Here is a 22,876-nt window from a genome sequence, read left to right on the forward strand (position 1 = left end):
GTCCTGTGTACTTTCCTGTGCTGCTCCTTTGCGCCGGGCTGGTGAGCTGTGGCCTTTGTGTTGGTTGCCGGTTGTGGCTTGCCGGTCTCCCTCCCTGTTCCCCGGCTGCTTCTCCTCTCTGGGTTGCGTGGCTTGCTTTGGTGCCGGTCCCTGGGCCCCTTCTTGGTTGGGGTTTTTGGGGTTGGGTTGGTTGGCCCTTTACCTATCCTTTCGGGTTCTGATGCTCCGTTTTGGGGTCCGCCGGGCTGGCTGGCTTGTGCGTTGTCCGGTTGGCTTCTTGAGTCTTCTGGGCTGCGTGCGTTGTTGGGCTGTTGGCCTCCTTGTTCACTTCCTGTTTTGCCCTTCTTGGGGTTCGCCTTGGGTGGTTCCTTGGTGTCCTCCTGACCTGTGGGTCGGCTCTTGGTTGGTGGGGGTTCCTCCTTCCCGGCTCTGGGGTTGTTTCCCCGGTTCTGTGTTCGGCCCTTGGTTGTTCTCTCCTGGCTGTTCGCTGGCCGTGTGCGGAGTCTGCTTTGGGTGGCGCTTGTTGCTCTCCCTGGCCTTGCTTGGGTGGGTTCCTGGGTTCGTGTCCCTGTGTCTCCTGCTTGTGGTTGCCTCGGTCCTGGCCTCTGGCTGGTTCCTGTGCCCGGGTTTTCTTCTCCCGGTGTGGCGGCCTTGGCTGCGGCCATCCAGTGTCTCTGCTGGGGTTGACGGCTTGTCTTTCCTGCCTTTTGACCTGGGCCTTCTGTGGGTTTCTGTGCCTCCGGTTCCTTTTGCCGCGGTTGTCGGCTGTTGGTCGGTGGGAGGGGGGGGGGCCCTGTCTGGCTGACTTGGCCCCTTTCTTCCTGGTTGTTGCTCTGGGTCGGTGCCTGTTTTCTTGTCTGGTTCCTTCCTCTTCAGTCTTTGCGGCTCTGCGGGTGGCTTCCCCTGGTGTGTTGGGGTTGGTCCTGTGGTTGGTCGCGTTCGGTGTTTCTCTGAGTTTGGCGTGCCTCTTCGTTCTCCTCTTCCTTCCCCTCGCCTCTTGATGTGGTTTTTGTGGGTTGGTCTGGCTGTGGGTCGCCTTCTTCCCTGTTCTGGGGGGTTTGCTCTCTGTCTTGGCCTGCTGTATTCCTTTCTGGGCCTTTGGCCAGTCTCCCTGTGCAGCCTGCTCTCGTGCGCTCTTGAGCGTTGGGCCAGACTGTGCTGTTTTGTCCCTGTTGGGGCGGCTGCTTGGTGGTGCCTGGGGTTGTGGGCTTCTCCCTTGGTGGTTTTTCTCCCGGGTTGTTTGCCCTTCCTGGCTAGGTTGCTCCATTGGGGCGCTTCGGCTTCTCCAGGGCTCCTTTTCCCTGGTGGTTCGGGGGGTGGTTTCTGTTTCTGCCCCTCTGGGGGTTCCCTTGGGTCTTGCTTCTGGGTACGGGGCCTCCTTCGGGCTTGCCTGGGGGGTCTTGTGTTCGTTTGCGGTCCTTTCTTTCTCGTCCCCTGCTTGTTTTGGGGTCTCGGCTCTGTCGGCTTGGTTGGGGGCGTGGCTGGTTGTGTGCTCCTGCCTGCGTTTTTTTGTGGGCTCCCTTCTGCTTCTGTTGGGTGCCGTTTTTCTCGGTCTGGTGACCCTGGCTTTGGTGGGGTTCCGGAATGCCGGGTGCTCTGCTTTGGTATTCTCCACTTGTGAGGAATGGGACGAGGACGGAGGGACCTGGGGGTAATGTCCTATTACTTACCGGTAATCTTCATTACTCCTGGTCCCGTAGTCCTCGTCCCATTCCTTACTTCCCTCCCTCCCTCCCTGGCGGCCGGCCTTCCGGTTGTTGGCTTAGTATTTTCAGGCTGCATGCTGGGCTGGTACCGCTTATGTACTCCCGGCGGGAGGGAGTGGGTTAGGTATCCCAGCATGCTCCTGTTCTTTTTTTCTGTCGCGGAGATAGTAATCTCCACTTGTGAGGAATGGGACGAGGACTACGGGACCAGGAGTAATGAAGATTACCGGTAAGTAATAGGACATTCTAGGCTAGTGCAGCCTGCCTTCTGGAAAGGATTTGTCTGACTTGATCTACCTCTAATAACAGCCTCGGAAAAGTAGAGACTACAGCTTTCCAAAATTTACAGGCCATGTGCATGCCACATTTTTGTGTACTTTCTGTTTACTCAAATTTTGTTTGCTTGGAAGGTGCAGAATATGAAAGTGGTAATTCATGGGGCTGAGGAGGCAGGATGAGCAGGTATTACCAAAGCTGATAGGTCTGGTGTTCATTTACAAGCTGGACCGATTAGGTTTGGTAATGTTTGTTCAAAACACCAAGACCTATTGATATTGCCCATGGTGGTTTCATTTTTGCACTGACAAAAGGCAGTGTGATCTGAAGAATGTATGGGGCCTCGTGCAAGACATATTTTGGGGAGACCTTTTCGGACAAAGCTTCTTGAGGCCATAGTTCTTGCCAAGCAAAATCATTGGCTCATGCCCATATTTAAGGAAGGATCCAAGTTAAACAAATTGTGACACTTTTACTGTATGCTTCTTCCATCTTATTTACCTTCGTTTTGCTATTTACCTAGAGTGGCATTATTACATTCCAAATGCAGTCATAGCTTTGTACTACACTGGCTAGTAGCATCGATTAGCAATAGTAAAAACGGATGCCAACATTGCAGCTTTATATGTGGAAAAACATTTGGAAGCTATGAGTCTGTGCAAGCTCTGCATCGGCACGGGTCTCTTGCTGGTCCCAAAGCTGCTTATTGGGTTTGAGTGAGTTGGGGTGGTGGGTCAAGGGTCATGGGACCATCTCTTCGGACAGCATGACCCGGTCATGGCTCAGGTGGTTGGGATAGCGGCACAGTCCGCTCAGTTGCAGTTCAAGAAGAAGAATTTTACATGAGAGGGTAATTATACCTCCCCATCGATGACATAGATATGTGCATTTATTAATTTATTTATCTCTGATTCATTAAAATCATTACCAACAATACCACTGAGAATTCATTAGACAAAATGTCCACGTTATTAAAATGTTAAAAGCACTAAAAACAGCAGCTGATCAGTATTGAGTTCAAAGCACACCATAACAATTTAAGTAAAAATAGAATCCTAAATCAACGCAAGCCCTCTACTGTAAGACTCGGATTTGATCAATTGGTAAAGGTTAAGTCAGAAAAAGAATAAAGTGCACGTGCAATAATGATGAGAACCTAGACCAAAATGTTCCTACATCAAGATTTCATCGGGAAGAGCCCGATTCAGAAAGGTAAACTGAGACGAAAGTCTAACTTTATGACTTTTGGTATTCACCAAAGACATTTACTACTTGCAAATGCCCCTTGTGAATACCAAAAGTTGAACTTTATGACTTTCTTTCGGTATTTACAAAGGGCATTTATGAGTAGTAAATGCAGTGGTAAAGGCCCCTTGTGAATACCAAAAGTTGAACTTTATGACTTTCTTTCGGTATTTACAAAGGGCATTTACGAGTAGTCAATGCAGTGGTAAATGCCCTTTCTGAATACCAAAATTCGTAACGTTGGACTATCGTCTCATTTTATCTTTGTGAAACAGGCTCAAAATGACCGATTGATCTGATTCACTATCCAGTATCTTTCTTTATATATGATTCTGAGTCAGCAGAAAATAAAGTGCAATTGCAACGAATATTAATCTTTGGAGCTGAACGTGTGGATATCCAACAAATAAAACCTCATAAAATTCATTATATGTGTGTAATTGTCCATTGACCTAAGGCTGGGGCCCTAGCCTCGCCGCAGAATTCATTTTGTATGCACCCTTTTCAAATTGCTGCATACATTCAATAATGTCCGGATTACTGACACCCAGTTCCTTACATATATCATAATCTGATCTGGACAGTTGGTCTTTAAATTCCTGGAATTTGTGCATAAACGAAACCATGCATGATAGCCACCCATGTTCAAGACGACTTGCATTATGCTATGGAGCCCACGCCTAAGAGATTATCTCTCCAGACACTTCATAAAGTGAAGACAGCTTTTATTTTTATCCGGTTTACCAATTGCCATATCCGAAAATTTAGTCAGTCTACAGATAGGTGGACAGTCTGTACCCCGGAGGCATTCAAAGACTGCACTTTAAAAAAAAATAGGTATATATATATTATTTATTTATTTGAGTTTTATATATTGCTGGCTAGACCCGGAGGTATCAGAGCACTTTACATGAGGATCAGAGTTACAGATTACAAGTTACATTTGTTCCAAGAGCAAAATCAAACATAGGAAAAATGAAAGTAAAGTTACGGAAATTCATCAGGGGAGGGGGAGGGAAAGGGGAAAAAACAGGGAGACGGGGAGAAACTGTGCCCAATGCCCGGCTGGGTAGGTGACGGCCGAGGGGATGAACCAGGGCCGATCCCCTCAATAGCTGAACCGAGCAGCTCCACCGGGCATCGGACAAAGCGCTCAGACTCCGCTGTCAGGATAATGATCAGGTGCAATCAGAAAAAGTCATAATAAAGCGGGGGAGTTGGGGAAATGAGATACCGCAGTCTGAACAAAATCCAGACGCCATCTTAAGGTCAGGCACTGTCCTGGGAGGGCTCTGTAAGGAATATTTCGGCTGAGAATAAAGTGTGTAGGGGGACCCCAGGCATCTCCATAGTGATGCCGCTCCACCACTTCTCGGGGGTGTTCCTACTTCTTCAAAACAAACAATCTTTTAATTGTATGAACTCCTACTCTTAGCAAGCAAGGATGTAATAGGACTCTGTGGGGCTGCAGCAGATGTGGAAATGAACATATTATATATTCTAGAGTCTTGTTCGAGTTATGACAAACTCTACAGTAATTACAGTTCCAGTTCTTTTGATTGACCATATTTCAGAGATGCAAGTAGGACCAGTAAAAACCTCAGTATCTTATACTTGGCTCGTGTTGCTTGTTTTAACCTCATCCACGTGTAACCCTGAATATCTGGTGACCTGGTACGGAGAAAAATGGAAGAAGTAGGTCACCATATGAAAGCTTACTCAGTCAGTCATAAGGTTTTATTCGATATGCAAGATATCTTATAAGCATAATAAAATACAATCATTACAGTATACAAAAAGAAACATTGCTACAAGAAGCCAGTATAAAGATTCATTAATAAGATAAAAGGACATAGAATGCCCGTTTCTAAATTAGCTAAAAAGGAATTAAACAGCTACTGACAATCTCTTACAACGAATAAGCCAAAACTGCTTTAAAAATGTTGCTGTTCCACACAATATGGGGGGAGAAGTGTCCGTGGTTAGGATGCGCAAGGCTACTCGGTGGCTACGTGTGCCCATATTCCGACAAAGAGGTTTCAGCCAATAACTCCTAGGCCTTGCATAATCCGGACATTCAAATAGGACATGCGCAATGGACTCAACCCTGCTCGGGCAACATGCACAGTTAGGAGAAGTACGGGCCGCTGATGTCCAATTCGATACCACAGCACCAAGGGGGAGGGATCCAACTCTAAATTTAAAATAAAGGGTTCGGTCGAAGGGGAGGGTGATCAGATCCAGGTAGAGTTCAAAAGCCACAATGTCTTTGATTTGTAAAAAGGCGACAGTGGACTTGCAGTGGTTAGAGTTTGTAATTAGACGCTCCGCAATCCATTTCCAGTAAAGCGCCTTGACAACTTCTTTTGGAGGGGCTGAACGTGATGCCCAATGGTCTCCTAATCCGATCTTCTCCAAAAGCTTTTTAGTTTCTCTTAACCATCTTATCTTAGCCCAACCCCCCAGACTCATTATTTCCCCCAGAGCATCCGCATAGGATTTTAGTTCTTCACCCCTCCAGATTCGTGTCCACAGCAGGAGCGGGCGAAGCTGGGCCTGATCTTTGATGTTTTTACAGCCCGTGTCCAACCACACTGGTACAGATGGTGTGCTCAGTGGAATGGAGATGATGGATTTCAATATCTTGCTCTCCGTTGTCACTAGGGCGTCCAATCGGCAATGGCCCCACAGTTCTGCCCCAAACAAGGCTGATGACACTACTTTAGCCTTGTAGATATCAATTACTGGGGTAAGTGATCTCCTAGGTGAGGCCCTGAACTCCCTCATGAGAGCTCCTCCTACTCTCCTATGGTTGAGGACCATTTTGTCAATATGATTTGCCCAAGACATCCTATCCGTAATCCGAATGCCGAGGTAATCGAATTCGGATACTTTCTCTAAGGGAATCGAATTAAGTGTGGGTGGATGGCCCAGTTTCTTAGGAGGATTTAGGACTAGATATTTTGTCTTGTCCACATTTATTATTAAGCCTTTTGCAGCACAGAACTCCTGGAATCGCGTTAGCAATTTCTGGAGGCCTTGTGGGGTCTTCGAGATCAGGAGCGTATCGTCCGCAAAAAGCAGGGTGGGGATACGTACTCCTCCAAGACAGGGGGCGTCGGCTGGATCTTGTTGGAGATGTTTTACCACCCCATTCACATATAGTGAGAATAGGGTGGGTGCCAAGACACAACCCTGTCTAACGCCCCTGGACACTGGTATCTTCTCAGTGAGCTCTCCATTTTTACCCCAACGGACCTGTGCAAAGGTATGGGCATGAAGGCTAATGAGTAGGGACAAGATGTAAGGGGGTAGTCCCAACTCATAAAGCACCCTCCAAAGCTCTTCCCGGGGGACTAGGTCAAAGGCAGTCTTCAGGTCTATAAAGGCCAAATAAAGACTACCCTTGCCCAGTTCCACCACCTTCCACCCCAGTAGTGCCAGCCTAAACACCTGCTCTATTGTCCCCATACCAGCCCGAAAACCTGCCTGAAAGTCTGATAGGATTTTATTCTCCTCCACCCAGTGGAGAATCCTTCCAAGGATAGCTTTACCAGCTATCTTTTGGGTGGAGTCTATCAGACTTATAGGGCGATAGTTCCCCGGTGTTTCCCTGCATCCTTTTTTATAAATCGGGACCACCACCGCCCCTTTCCAGGATTCTGGCACTGTCCCTCCCATCATGATGTCGTTTAGGAGGGCTGCTATGACCCTTGCCCATTCCGCTGGGTATGCCCTCAGAAGGTCCCCCGGAAGGCCGTCGGGGCCTGCTGCCTTGCGAGGCGCTACCCACCCTATAACTCCCTCAATCTCTAAGGGAGTGAAGAGATCAAAGGCATGGGGTTCAATTGCTCTTGTAAGGTCCATCCCCACGTTCAATTCCCCATCTGGGGGGAGGTATAGGGACCCAAAGTGTTTTACCCAACTTTGAGGCGGGATGTTGCAGGGTCTCACAGATGCATCGGGTTTATTCCGTGTGCTTATGAGATTCCAAAAGGCCCTTGAATCCCTGATTTTGCTAGCCTGGAGCAGGTCTTCCCAGAATTTGTCTTCCCATTCCCTCTTTGCAAATTTAAGGGACTTATTATAGGCCTTCCTTGCTTCCTGTATCACACTACGGGACTTGAGTTTAACCGCCTCAACTAACTTGGCCTTGTAAACCCTGCATGTTTGGGTATACCATCCATCGACTTGTTTTTTAGATTCTTTGTTACCCGGCTTGTTAGGGTATAAGGTAAACACGTTAGTTAAGGCTTCAACCAGGGACACAAAAAGCCCACTCGCTCTACCCACCTCTTCTAAGGAGGTTCCGAGGGATGATACCGCATGGTTTAAATGGGATTGAATTTCCCCTACCTTTGCCTCGGATAAAACCAATTTCGCCCATTTTATTCGCCTACCACATGGGGAGACTTCAGACTCATCCGGGAGTGCGGCTACCGGGTTAATATTGTCTTTCCTTAAGGGGCGCCACCACTGGTCCATACTTAAGGAGAGTGAATTGTGGTCACTTTCAGTCGTGGGGACCACCTGCATGTCCCTTACATAAGACCATAAGTACACATCTATTAGGAAATAATCTAGCCTAGAGGTGTGTCCTGGTCTATTGTACGTGTGGGCACCCCCCCTATCCGAGGATGTCCTCCCATTAGCTGCCCTTAAGTTGAATTCAAGGCTCAGGGAGTATATCTGGAGCGCCACTTCTGTCCACCTTCTAATCGGTGGGATTTCCAATACCGGGATCCCCAACCTGGTATCCTCCACGTCTTGGTCGAGGGAAAGGTCCGAGCCCAAGGGCTCGAATGTACAGTTCATATCACCTGCAACCAATGAACGAGTCTTATATGGGGTATTATTTAGCAAATTCTCGAGGAGAGATATTACAGGAGACTTTCTCCCGCCCTTGGTTCCCCGGGCATAAACATTATAAACATTTAAAACAATTCTTCCCCTTTGATCTATTAGGGTGATGTTTTGTATGTCAGGGGAACCTGTGGGGAACTCCACAACTCTGCAGTCTAAAGAAGCCGCAACCCAGATGAGAAGGCCGCCCGAAGGTCGCCCTCTCCCTGATTCCGAGACTTGCGCAGGGGAGGAATAGGAAGAGAAACCCACCCTATGGACCGGCACCAAGCTCCATGTCTCTTGGAAAAGGCACAGGGAGTGCTCATCAACCCAAGCAGCGAGATCCGGTAGAGCCAGTTTTCTTGCAATCCCTGCGACATTCCAGCTGAAAACCTTGAAAGCTAGGTCCGTCACAGCTGAAGTGTCGCTGGGCGCCGGAATGCCCCTGTCTATGGGGCCCCTCGGAGATATCTGGGGGGAACAGGGATCTTGTGAGGTGTATATAGGGTCTCCTATCCCACTTGCAAGGTTTGATTGGGTGGGTGATACTCCAGCTGGGTCTACTCTTCTCCCGCTTTCCAGTCAGTAGGGCCCTGGTGCCCACAATTGGTTCTCCCTGGTACCCCCCGAGACCCCAGCCCAGTTTTGACCAAAAACAGGGGAACTTAAGCTTCCTCCTGTTGTGCTAACAATTTGCCTGGGGTAAAAATAAGAAAGATCTACCACTTTAACCCCCGGAGCCCCCATACTTTTAATGGGAGTGCAAATCGATGGAACTACTCTTGGGTCTTGGAAATTTATAATTATACAATCCCCCTCCTGCGTTTTTTTCCCCTGCCCTACCCAACCCACTCTGCGGACACTTAAAATAATACCATCCACACCCAACGGAATTGGTTTGTTTGCCTTCAGCCAGTGGATACACTTATTCTTGAGTGATTGGTGATTTTCCAACTGGCCATCCTTTAAAGGGGGCACATTAACCATGACAGCAACAAAAGGTTGACAGTCTGGTGGGAGGTTTACTGGGGGGGTCCGTCGTACTAAATTACTGGAGGCCAGTAAGGGGATAGATGAGGCAGTAGGTTGGGACACAGACCTAGGGGCATTCCCTGTCGCTATCCCGTTGGATTTGCTGCATGACCCTGGTTTTTGGGAGTCTTCCGTTTTGCCACTAGCTATCTGTGTCTGATTTTGTGGAAGAGGCTTAGATTTATTTTTATCAGGCTCTAAGGATGATGATGGACCCTTGTGTTTCGGCCCTGCTTTGGGGCGGGGAGGAGATTTAAGAGCTGAGATTAGTGGACTATTAGAGACAACTTTATTTAGACATGTTGGGGGCTTAGGGTCTCTCTGAAATGGTGGTTCATTCCCCTTTATGCCCAAGTCCTTATTTTCAGTCACTCTGGTTATTTGTTTCAGTGTTGTTTTGAGTGAGTGAAACCCATCAAGCGTTGATTGCTCTAATTTATCTATCCTCTCCCCTAGCCCTTTGACTTGTATTAGTAACGGTTTCAAGAGGCTATATACCTTCTCAAATATGTTTTCAACTGTTACTGAGTCAGAGAGCTTTGATACCTTGGCAGTGTTGACGTCAGGGTGTAGCCCCTTGGGAGAGATCAGAACACCCCCTTCTATGTCAATTTCATCCACTATAGGGGTACCCCTTGTGGATCTCGTACCAGATCCGGAAGGCTTTCTTACTCTTTGGTAAAGAGCGGCCTGCCTCACTAGACAACCTTTTTTACGTTTTCGTGGCTTTTTGCTTAGGGGCCTATTCTCCTGCCTAGTATCGGGAGTTTGGGTGTTTGGGGAAGCCCTCCCTGACCCCCCTTCTGGTATATCTGTGGAGGGAGTGAGCGATTTTGGAGGCTCAGGATCACTAATGGCTTCGCTTGGGGAATTAGGTAATAATGGTGTGGACAGCTTGCTAAGTCCACCGTCTTCCACTGTAACTATGGGAAGAAGAGCGGCCAGGTTTTCCAGCCTAACCATGTTTTGCTCTATACCAACCAACTGAGGGGGGTCTGCAAAAACACCAGACACACTAGGAGGGGAAACAGTTTGAACCCGGACACCAGCCAGTGTAAGCGACTGGGCGGCGGCCCCCAAGGATGAGTGTCTTGAGGGGAGGTAAACCTCGGATAAGCGCCGCTCAGACATAGCAATCTCCTTTTCAATCACCGCCGCCACCCTGGTGATAAAACGGTCCATAGTTCCTATGACAGGGCTCGCGGCATTTGGCCCCCTTTCGCCGTCGCTCCTAAGAAGCTTTCCAGAGCGAGTAGACATAGTTTCAGGGAACAGAACGGGGGCACACACCGGGCGTATGTACTCACTGTTAATAGGGTGGAAAGGGACGTGGTCCAGCCTAGACTCCTCGGGCCTCTGAGGGCCACAGAGGGCCCGCTCTTTGCCCGGTCTTCGCTCCGGGTTGAGCTCCGCGCGCGTCCCGCTAGCGCGTTCAGGAATAGGCCACGTTATATACCAATAAACAGGAAGGAAAGGGGCGGGAAGAGGACACAGCTGCGCAAGATCACGGGGCTGCTGGTCCTCGCAGTCCCGTCTGGAGAAATAATCCGCAAAGGTTTCAGGGCCAATGTTCCGCTATCCTCAAGGCACAATAGAGACAACAAGGTCCGGGAAATACACCACGCTCCTCTCACTGCGACCGGCGCCCGCGAAGCGGGGGCCGGGAGTCGTTAAGAGCGTTCAGGCAGCAGGGGCGGGAAGAGGACACAGCTGCGCAAGATCACGGGGCTGCTGGTCCTCGCAGTCCCGTCTGGAGAAATAATCCGCAAAGGTTTCAGGGCCAATGTTCCGCTATCCTCAAGGCACAATAGAGACAACAAGGTCCGGGAAATACACCACGCTCCTCTCACTGCGACCGGCACCCGCGAAGCAGGGGCCGGGAGTCGTTAAGAGCGTTCAGGCAGCAGGGGCGGGAAGAGGACACAGCTGCGCAAGATCACGGGGCTGCTGGTCCTCGCAGTCCCGTCTGGAGAAATAATCCGCAAAGGTTTCAGGGCCAATGTTCCGCCATCCTCAAGGCACAATAGAGACAACAAGGTCCGGGAAATACACCACGCTCCTCTCACTGCGACCGGCAAATGTGATCATGCAACGGAAAACTCTCGTGAAACGTATCCCAAATCCGTGTTTGTCTGTGTGTATTTGGGTAAATGAATAACACTGGCACGAATCTCTGAAACATTACTCAACGTCTCAGTTGTACAACCATCATACCTACCTATACCACCAGACAAGAAAAGGGACGGTCGGGTGGACAAAACGACAAGAATCTGTGGGCATCATGATGTGTACGCGGGCATGTTAGGAGAGCTGTGGGCTACACAGGTTCATGAGGGGATATTTGTTGAATGGGGCACCAGTGAACGGCGTTTGGTACCCTGGGCGCCCTTCCAGGGGGTTTACAGTACAGGTGATTATAGCATTGAGGGTGCAGTGTTAGAGCAGGTGGCATCCTCCATAAGAAAACAACTTAGCTGGGGAGAAGCTCTTTTCAGAATTGGGGAACTACAGAGATCTCTTACTACAATCAGGTTTCAAACTGGGGTTCAACTTTTATAGCGATGTTTCCCTCAGCTTAGCTGTAGAGTGTTTCACATCCCAGAATCATGATGGTGAGTCAACCCTCTGGTGTACGCTAGAAACACTGCTGTGGCCGGCTGACCCTGCAGTGCCCGGGGGTCAGACGGATCATCACTTAAGTTATTCGCTTCATCAGCCACGTGCAGCCGGTATCCAAGATTCCCCGCGGGCACTGGAAAGCTTACTAAACTCTGTTATATTTTTGCCACACTACCATAAAATTCCAAGTGATTACATTTCTTTGTAAAATCCCCCCAAAATATTCAGAGGATATTTGTTAGGGGTTGTTGAATAATTCCTTCCAGATATAGTACTTCAGGGTACTTATTTCCGAACCCTTCCAACTATAACAATATTTCGAGATTTATACATCAGCTGTTGAGCTCAGATTCATAAAGCCAAATTCTAAAAGAAGTTAAGAGGATGGAGTAGTACTCTGGAGGCCAAACATTGCTTGCATAGCCACATAAATAATCTTATCTAGACCCGAATGTAGCTTCTCCCAATAACTGAGGGATCCAGAAGTTATTGCAGGTATAAATTTAACTCTAATTATCTCTAAAATCGCAGAGATGAGTGGGCTTTGAAGATTGGAATACAATTTCCTCTGATTTATTTGCAAGTGCCTTGCATACTGTCTCATTGCAGCTCAATACATTTTGTGACTGAGCTTCTCATCATGCCAGTCTCCCAAATATCGGAAGGCATTGCACTGATCCACACTTTCTCCCCTACTCCAAACAAATGTTCTCTTTTTTCCGTAAAGAACTATTTCGGTTTTACTAAGATTTAATACAAGATGATTGTTGACATAGCCCTGACGAAAGCTCAGGGCTCTTAGAAGACCAGTTGGAGAACAGCCCAGTAATACAGTATCATCCACATACTGTAAGACAGGAATATGTATGTAATTTAATTTCTGTAGAGTTGAAACCATATCTGTTGTATAGAGATTAAATAATAGGGGAACGAGAACACATACCTGCTTCAGACCCCAGTTTCTTTAAACTTTCATTGTTACTGTTCTCCATGACCCTATCTTCCTTCTCACCCACATATCCATGTGAAGCATTCTGATTGCCTTAAACAACGGTCTCGTAATTCTCCAAGATGATAGTTAATTTCCTTAAAATGGCTCTTTTCACCCTTTGAAACATTACACTGTGATCCAGGTAGCATGCGCACATTGTGGTTCCTTGTAGAAAAGCACTTTCTACCATTACATTTAAGGTCAAGATATTACCCAATGTCTCTGAACATTTCCTGAAACCTGCTTGCTGCATAGGTAGCATTTGTTTTGTTTTGACCCAGTCCTCAAGTTCCGAAAGGAAGATTTTAGCAACAAAGAGAAGAATATCTGTCTACAACTACTAATTCACAAAACATGGTGTGCTGCTAACACCGCTCAGCATGCTAAAGCCATAATAGGGATGGCAGTTCCCTTGGTGCTTCTCTCCAATTCACAGGACAGGCCCAAGACTTCACTAATTTCAAGGGACAAGCATAGGCCTTTGTGCACTCACTAGATTAGTATGAGGCTGGGGCCAAAGTCAAAAACAGAATACCAGATACCAGGGCCGACTTTAGCACAGTGTGATAGTTTTTTGGGGTGCCCCCACCCATGACCTTCTTCTCCACGGATTCCTTCCACACCACTCTTCAACAGTGCCCATCATCTCTCCAAAGCCCCTCTCTCAAATGCATTTCAATTGTTTTATAGCTCTATTCATACCAGTGTACGAATTAGAGCACTTTACATCACAAACACATTATACAGATACAATTAATCATATGTGTGTAAATCATTCTATGGGAAATGTTACACAACATAATGAGGATTATAAGGTGTAGGCATCACGTCATCCTTAGCAGCAGGCAGAATATTTTAAGAGTGTATCGGCTGGAGAAGCACAAACTCGGGATTTAAAACGTACCACATACCACAGTGGTTGGGTTGAGTTTACTAACAGGAATGTATTTTTACCCAAACCCACCTTTTTATCAAAATTAGGCTAATGAAAAACTGGGGGAAAACATAGGGCTCTAACCTGTACCATGCAGTTGGCATGCAGCTCTTTGATGACAGTTCATAGATCACGGTGCTATATTAGGATTATAACCTATGAATTGCAAGTAACAAAGGATCACTGGGACAAAAGCAGTAACCCACTGAGCTATCCACATAAAATACAGTTCTGGGATCTGCATGGTACACATTCTTTGCAGCAATCACACTAATCCTCTGCACTACTTTATGATGAGTCAAAACTGCCACTAGACACAACTTCAATGTCTCTGAAGCAGGAACATTAATCACCAGAGTTATTTTGACATTTGTATCATTGCCTAGAAACTGCTGGACACACAAGGAATTCTACAGCAGGTGCTTTTAAACCTTTAAACCAGTAATTTATTTATATAATTTGCAAACACACGTCAAGGGCCATTTATTGGATACGGTGTTTTCTAATCTTCCCCGTCTTTCCATGTCACCGTCCTTGCCTCTCCCTTGGACGGATCACTTCCTGATCCCCTTTCAACTGGGTTTTGTTACAGCTCCCCCATCTCTCCCGGCAGCCACAGCACAAGTACCAGTAAGGGCATGGTCGAAACTCCCGGTCGGCGATCTTACACGCAAGCTGACACATACCATCCCGGTGCTTAATAGGGATCCTATAGAGGCAGATGAGGCTTTCTGCGAATGGCTCAGCACAGCTTTAGACGCGGTACTTCCCCTGAAAATAGCCAACAGGAAGACGGGGGGCCCCAAATCCTTATGGTTCACCCCAGAGCTGGGTCTTCTGAGAAAAATTTGTAAAAAGAAAGAACGTGACTGGCGGAAAAACTGGGCAGGAAACTCCAAAGAAGAGTACAGGGCAGCCATGAGAACTTATAAAGTGGCGCGCAATGCCACCAAAGCGGCCTACCTTGAAAATAGGATAAAATCATCAACCAATTCTTCAAGGGAAACCTATAAAATTCTCAAAGAGCTGCTCAAAGTTCCAGTATCTCCAGAACCCTCAGAGGGGAGTACGGACCGCTGTAACCTTCTGGCCCAGTACTTTGACCAGAAAATTCAAAACATCATAGCCGGCCTCCCCGTGTCCCGTCAGAGCCTGCCCTTGGGGGAGAGCCGTCTGGCCACTGATAGAGCCGTGCTGGACAAGTTTGCCCCGATCACCAGGGAAGCTTTCTGTAAAGAGTTGGCCGCGCAAAAAAGTGGCTCTCCGACGGATCCCATGCCTATGTACATCCTAAAGCAGTTTATGGATGTCATAGCGGGACCGGCAGTAGATCTACTCAATGCTTCCTTTGCCGCCGCCAAGGTCCCCCCCAGTTGGAAGCAGGCTATAGTAAAAGCCCTGCTAAAAAAAGCGGGGCTTGATCCCACCGATTTGTCCAACTTTCGGCCAATCTCCTTACTGCCAGGGATGGGAAAGATTGCTGAGAAATGGGTTAACCGGCAACTCTCGTCCTTTTTGGAATCTAACGAGTTGTTACGGCACACCCAGACTGGCTTTCGGCCCGGTCAAGGCACTGACTCGGCGCTGATCACCATGGTAGAAGAGGGCAGGTGCATCTTAGATTCAGGAGGATCAGCAGCCCTGGTCCTCCTGGATCTGAGCGCGGCATTTGATACGGTGGATCATAAGATCTTGATCCACCGGTTGGAGGAGCTGGGAGTAAGAGGCCTGGCGCTCACCTGGCTAATGTCATTCTTGAGTGATCGAACATATCAAGTGTGCGAGGGCAACTATAGATCAGTGCCCACCCCCCTTCAGTGTGGTGTCCCGCAGGGCTCTTCACTGAGCCCTACGCTTTTTAACGTCTACATGGCCCCACTGGAGGGGGAGGTCGCACCCTTTGGAGTGAAACTCGCAACGTACGCGGATGACACCCAATTGATTGTTTCGCTCTCGCTCGCAGAAAGCCATGGTGAGAAGTTTGCCGCCTGCCTTACCAACATCATGGCATGGATGGCCGACTCAAGACTCAAGCTTAATGCCTCCAAAACCGAGGTGATGTTGCTGGGAAATCTCTGCACCTCCCTCCCCAAATGTATGTGGCCGACTTGTTTAGGAGATCCTCCGACCCCGAAGGGATCCATAAAAAGTCTCGGCGTCTGGCTTGAACCGGAGCTGTCGATGCACACTCAGGCGAAAATAACTGCAGGGTGTTGCTATGGGCTGCTCCGCTCAATACGGAAAGTTATGCCCTTACTCCCATTAGACTCTAGGAAATTGCTGGTACAGGGCCTTATTCTGTCAAGACTGGATTATAACAACGCCCTTTTCCTGGCTGCACCGGAATACACCTTGAACGTGCTCCAGAGGGCACAGAATGCAGCTGCAAGACTGCTGACGAACACACCTAGAAGAACGTCAGCAAAACCGGCCTTGAAAGCGCTCCATTGGCTGCCCATAAGAGCGAGAGTGAAATTCAAAGCGCTCTGTACAGTGTTCAGAGTCCTCCAAGGCACAGGCCCTCCGATCCTCAGAGATCTGATCCGCCCTTACAAATCAGTACGAACGCTCCGCTCTGGCGAGGAAAACCTGGTAGCTATCCCGAGAGCAAAAAGAACAAGGACCGAAGGACGCCGCTTTTCAATAAACGCGGGTCAGCTATGGAACTCCCTCCCAACATCAATGAGGAAAGAACCTAGCTTGACCAGATTCCGAAAATCCCTTAAAACGTTCCTTTTCCCCCAGAATGACTAACATCTCTGGATGCGGCTCAGAGGAGGTCTGTCTGTGTGTACACGTAGCGCTGGGACGCTCAAGGGCAGCCATGCGCTTTAGAAATTCTTTTTCATTTCATTTCATTTCATTTCAACACAGCACCTTCCCCATCACCCCCTGCCCACCCTCCCCCCAAGGTCAGCACCAGGAGCTGCTGCACCAGTGGCACTACCAGATACTCACAGTTGGGTACTGAGAGGAGGAGAATACAACTGCACGCCTTGCACCTTGTACTGCACATGTATGCTTTTACATAAATACACTTTGAGGTACAAAGAGGTAAACATGTGTGACTATACTGGGCCAGCTTTAAGTTGGTACAGCTGGTGCTAATTTTGGTGTGGGATGCTTTGTTTAGAGATAACTTATGGGTTTAAAAGAGTGTGAACTTTTCTATGTGTGTCCAGCAGTTTCAAGCAACAATAAAAATGTCAAGTTCATTCTGGTGATTATTGTTACTGCTGGTGAGAGATGGGAATTTTAACTAGTGGCAGTTTTGACTCATCATAATCTGGCAGAAAGGGTTAATGTGCCTGCTCCAAAGAACGTGCACCATGCACATCACTGAACTGAGTGTGAGTGAACAATGAGTAGCGCTTTAAAAAAATGAAATGTATGTAAGAGAGGGGCTATGTAGAGATGAGGGGTACTGTTGGAGAGGGGTAGAGGGAATACGTGGAGTAGGAGGTCATGGGGGTCGCCAAAAGAGACGGTTGCACTGGGCGCTCCCAGTGCTAAAGCCGGCGCTGTGACTAAAACCCATGACTAAAAACCCATAACAAACAAAAGCAACGTTTCCCACAATGTAAAGGGCATTGGGTCAGAGACAAATACTGCAAGCGGACGATGACATAACGTGGAACAACCAGGAGATGATATTACGATATATATTGGGTACATTGTAATACTCTAAAATCGTAATATTCCGTTTTGATCTTGCGAAATCCATCCAGGGTTCAGATTTAACATCGACTTGCAAAGAAAAACATATCTTTCGCACTAAAATAGTACAGCGCCTGCATGGTCCTTTTTCATGTATATGACATTTAAAAACATAACGGATGCAAAATGAAGTCGAACAAGCTATAACACAAAGAATGTTAGACAAGACGCGCATGTAAAACAGGAGAACAGAAGGACGACGAAGAACACCATACGGGTAAAACGACAAACCTTAAATCATCAGTGTAAGTAGTAGGGACCTGCCGCCTTCAGTCTGTGGACTGACGCCACATTTTTGGAAACCCCTCGGCAAAGCTGATCTCCCACAGCTTGATGGTGAAGTTGAAAGAGAGGAAACTCCACACTGGCTTACTTCACTTCCTGGACACCGTGCACATGCTGCATGGCAACACAGTAAACACAGCAGGTAATCCGGCAGCTGAGAGTGACTGCTCAGTGATTTGAATGCGAGACGGGCTGTCTTTTCAAGAACAGGTCAGGTGTTTCTGGCAGGGCACCTGTGATTTGGTATCAAGTGTCTGGCCTTTAATTTACATCATGATTGTCAGAGAACAAATACAAGCTTTTGGGAAGTATTAGGTATGTAAAGAATAACAACACTTGCAACAATGTTTTTTTTTTATTAAACCTAATTAAACTTAGGGCCACAAAAAAGCTGGATTTAGGGGAGGACTCCCAAATCATGTGACACAGAATCAGAATTTCATAGGATTTTCAACACAGAATCCGACCTGTGGTCCCCACAAATCCACCAATCAGCGGTTTTTAACATTCTCAATTTACACAACTGCGCAATTTGCAATAAAATGCTGGAGTAGGTGCGAAAATTGGTTTTGAAAACGTGTCATAGACATATATTTTTACAGAGAGTTTAGGTGAAGGCTAGTTTCACATTGGAAAATGTTCTCTAAGTAGAGAAAGAGTGGGGAAAAGTTAAGTGCAATTTAACCTAATCTGCCAACATAGCTAGTTTTCATCAGAAGTAGGGAAACATCAGAGTGGGCCACACTGGATTTATCTCAACTAATACTTCCCACCAAGGATTAGAAATAAATAGACTGGGAGGGGAGAAGGGTGAGGCCCAGTGGCAGTGGGTGAGATTTTAAAGTGGTGAGGCGCAAACGAATTAGCATACCGCACCGTAGCGATTGAGCTCAGCGAGCTTGCCGGAACCCCAAAAGGGGGGATTGGGGGGGTTCCCCCCCCAAGAAAAATTTGAAAAAAAAGAAGAAAAATCGTGCATTTTCAAGCAAATTTGAGAAAGCAGGAAGGTTAATAAAGCAATTGTGAAAGTGCAGTTATTACATTAATAGATGGCATAACATTGGTAGCTGCCCAGGGCGCCAGACTTTCAGGGGACCACTGATAGAGCCAACTCTGTTCTGATGACCGTGAATAATTATTAAATAGATTTTTTTAAAATATCGTTTTCCTTTAATATATTTGTTAATGTGGTTGATGTATGATTTTCTATTACAACATTTTCAGAGAAAGTGTATGTTTGTGCTTCATGCAACATCTATAAAAAGTTGCTTTTAGATCAAAACAGGTCCCGAGATATGAGAAATGGCAGGGTGTCACGGAGACTACTTTCAGCAATATCAGTGAGCTGCTGCTGCTATGTTACAATACTGAAAACCCAAGTCACTGTCCTTGAATATTAGATGTAAACGAAACACATGCTACGAATATCGTGTGTGCCAAATACCACTGTTGTGTAGTCTTGATTCCACTTCATGCCTCTCTTATCCACCAACAGACCACACCAGTTCCAATATCTCACTCTAGCAAGTTCTTTTCCATGCCTATTTTCTCTCTTCATCATTGGTTCCCATCTTTCGCTTCCTCTTTTATGCCCCCTCTTGTGTCTTGCTCTTTTTTGCTCTAGGTGAACGTCTGATGAAGAAGAGCAAGTGTGGGACCCAAAAATAAGTGCTGGTGGGCCACACCACAACCACATCTTTCTCTCTTTTCGTCAGCATCCAATTATGAGGAAAAATAAGGCCTGGTCTCCAAAAACGAGTTCTGGTGCCCATTGCCTGCAATCACGCACACAAATTAAGCACTGGGCCTAAGATTCTGAAACAATGGCCGAGTAGCTGCCTGGCTCGTTCTTGCTCCTGTGAGTAGTGTAAGCAGCTCCATTGCTTTGTGAGCTTTGCTCATGCTCTGCAACACCCTATTCCTATCTGGACTGCCAGTCCTATCAACTGTTCCATCAAGGTCTCTCCTGTAGCTGCCAGGTATCGTCAGTGTAGTGCAGAGTGACTGAGGGCCCATGCCTCTGTAAGCAGCATGCCGCAGTGCTCATAACATATGTGCCAATGCGTTGAGATCCACATTTAAATCTAGTTCAATTATTGCCATTGGCTGTTAGCAGAATGGGTCTAGAAATGCAACATTTGCCGCACATTTCCCCAAGTGTGCCCTGAGGAAAAACACAAAACTCTGTGTATCAACATTTAGGTTTCATTCGGTTTTCATCAATTTTACCGACCCCTGCGCTTTCAAAACAATTTGACATGTTTCCAGAACATTCCTAATGTTATTGGCTAACTTAGCTTTAACAAGCACACATTTCTACAATGTACCACAAATAAGCGTGAAGGTAGAATTATACTTAAAACAAATACCAAACATATTGCAATCTTTAGCATCTCCACATACTCTGCCCTTTATTAAGGATATTTTCTGGATATTTTCGGGATGGGTTGGGGGGTGAGTCGGTCCAATCTCAAGACCTCTTTATGTTTCTATACTTTGGTCATTTCGTCAGCATTTCTTTTGTCCGAATTCAAACCTGGTAAATCAACTTGATGCATGCTCATACGTGTGGAGGGTTCTGGGGCCGTGCAGCCCTTCTGTTTAATAGTGCTGTTCATCGTGGCTGCACTGCTACAGCTTTTACCACTTTATTTATCCACTTGACGAAGGCCAGGGCATCAGAGTGGACTCGCCAACAGTGAACCTTATTTCTTGATTTTTGAAAGCATAAGTGCCAGGCCTCAATGGTTTACTCAGAAGCCGGCAGCCAGTGCCTTCAACACCGGAGTGCTGAATATCAAAAGTGCGTAGACTGGACTCCCTCTCTTGCTTCTTTCATCCACCACGAAACAGGTCCAAAAAGAGCACAGGGGCCACATCTACTAATATTCAGTTTACTGAATCGTAAATTGCGGTTAACACACAATCTAAATTCCCGATTCATTATTATAAATGAAAAAAAACCTCGAATGATCAATTTGTGACTCATATTCATTCCCATTTTCAGTTTGCTGATTTCTAAATAACGAATCTGTAACATTCGAACATTTGTTTTCCACTCTTTACTGGATTGCAATTTGCCACAAAGGAGAAGAGCAATAGTGCCAATATCGGCAACAGTTATCACAAAGCACATAAGTACATAAGTACATAAATAAAACACACGACACTGTAATGTAAGTGGAGAAATATTGCTGCAGGTTTATTAGCATAACCAATATGCAAACAAGGTGGGTTATCTTACGGGCGATCCCAGGGCAGGCCAGCCCTATGCCGCCTGCCCGTCTGATAAGCCTAGAGTCACCATGGCAACGCCAATTGGTGTATACCAAATATTGGGAGGGTCCACCCCTCCCATCCGTGGACCACCAGTCCACATGCTTCACACGCCCCCCGTGATGGGTGGGCGGAGCATAAATGGCAGCCCCCGGTTGCTCAGACCCACAACCGCCTTTCGGTTAACGGGGCGCCGTCGTTCTTCCAGGGGACCCGCTAAACATCCCTGGGTATCCTGGCTTAGCACCCCGCGGTGCTGCTGCATGCTGTACCCCTTGGTATGTGCAGACCCTGGATCGCCCTGTAACTCCTCCTGCAACACAAAGTAAAATTGTTAGAAAAAACCTGCCCCCCCCCCCTTTTGTCCCTCCGGACGCCGGGTAAGCGGAGGGGCGGGCAAGGCGAACGAGCGGACAAGAGGACGAGGAGGGGGCGGAGACAGTATAAGAACCCCTGTCTCCTGCCCGCCCTCGCCGGAAACAGCTTTCTGTTGGGGTCTGCCCCGGACTAGCCCAGGGACTCGACCTCCCACCCCTGTGCCTTCCTGTGGCACTAAGGCGGCCGCCCTCCAAGGGGCGGGCCGCTGCGCAACCCCCCCCCGGGCAGCCTTACATAGTGCCAATATCGGCAACAGTTATCACAAAGCACATAAGTACATAAATAAAACACACGACACTGTAATGTAAGTGGAGAAATATTGCTGCAGGTTTATTAGCATAACCAATATGCAAACAAGGTGGGTTATCTTACGGGCGATCCCAGGGCAGGCCAGCCCTATGCCGCCTGCCCGTCTGATAAGCCTAGAGTCACCATGGCAACGCCAACTGGTGTATACCAAATATTGGGAGCGTCCACCCCTCCCATCCGTGGACCACCAGTCCACATGCTTCACACGCCCCCCCCGTGATGGGTGGGCGGAGCATAAATGGCAGCCCCCGGTTGCTCAGACCCACAACCGCCTTTCGGTTAACGGGGCACCGTCGTTCTTCCAGGGGACCCGCTAAACATCCCTGGGTATCCTGGCTTAGCACCCCGCGGTGCTGCTGCATGCTGTACCCCTTGGTATGTGCAGACCCTGGATCGCCCTGTAACTCCTCCACAGCCTTGGGAGTGGCCACCGTCACTACCAGGGCCCCCCACCAAGGTAGACCTGTTTACTTACAACCTGCTGCAGCCCAAGCTTCCCCTAGGTCCAGTAGGAAAAGGTCCATGCCTAAACTAGAGAGGAGCACCCCATCTCCCCCCAGGCACCCTGTGGACTTGACGTGTATAAGACCATGCCTGATGAAGCCAAGGCCTCTTTGCTCTGCGCAACTGCGCATGGCTCCCGATAGGCCTTCATACCTACAGCATATTGAAACCGGGCTTCTCCCAGGTCCAGCCAAAACAAGTCTACGCCCAACTGGGCCGGCGGCCCGCGGGCACAATCAGGACATGTTCCCCCATCCTTTCTCACTCCCCCGTGGATTTGACTGAAATGACCTTAAACCTAAAATAGGCAATGGTCCAAGGTTGCCTTTGCATGGCTAAATAACACTCTCTTTGCCGAGACACTCCTGCCTGGCAGTGCCCATGCGGGAGGAGGTAAGGGTTGACAAGCCTGCCTTACTTCCTCTTTCACTCCGTTGGAATACGCCCATCGTATTCCATCAGTTACCACCAAATGTAAAGCCTTGCCCTCCCAAAATTCTGCTAGTATACCAGGGAGAGACAGATCAGGGTGACCACAGAGGAGAACCGCCAATTGTTCTCCTGTAGATTTGTAGCCCAAAGTGTTGCCCCGTTGTTTCCCTTAATCGTATGGACCATAAGCCACTTCCACAACCTGCATAGCTGCCAGCCAGTGCTGGAGGGGGGGAGAAGTTACCCGGTACTGATACTCGCATCAAAGGTACCCGTTTCGTCGAACTCAAGGGCGGGTTACTAAGTGAGCAACCAGGCTCCGCCCTA

General features: G+C 47.8%; 1 protein-coding gene across 1 annotated transcript in view; it reads right to left on the reverse strand.

Annotated features, from left to right (window-relative positions):
• LOC146861498 (uncharacterized) overlaps positions 1-17,734 on the reverse strand; it is a 186,820-nt gene extending 169,086 nt beyond the window's left edge. Inside the window, exon 1 of the mRNA XM_085646445.1 lies at positions 17,597-17,734. The gene's annotated coding sequence lies outside the window, so the exon portion shown is untranslated. The remainder of the gene's footprint in view (positions 1-17,596) is intronic.
• Positions 17,735-22,876: the final 5,142 nt, after the last annotated feature.

This window comes from Triturus cristatus, chromosome 3_1 (assembly GCF_964204655.1).
Source record: "Triturus cristatus chromosome 3_1, aTriCri1.1, whole genome shotgun sequence".
NCBI lineage: Eukaryota > Metazoa > Chordata > Amphibia > Caudata > Salamandridae > Triturus > Triturus cristatus.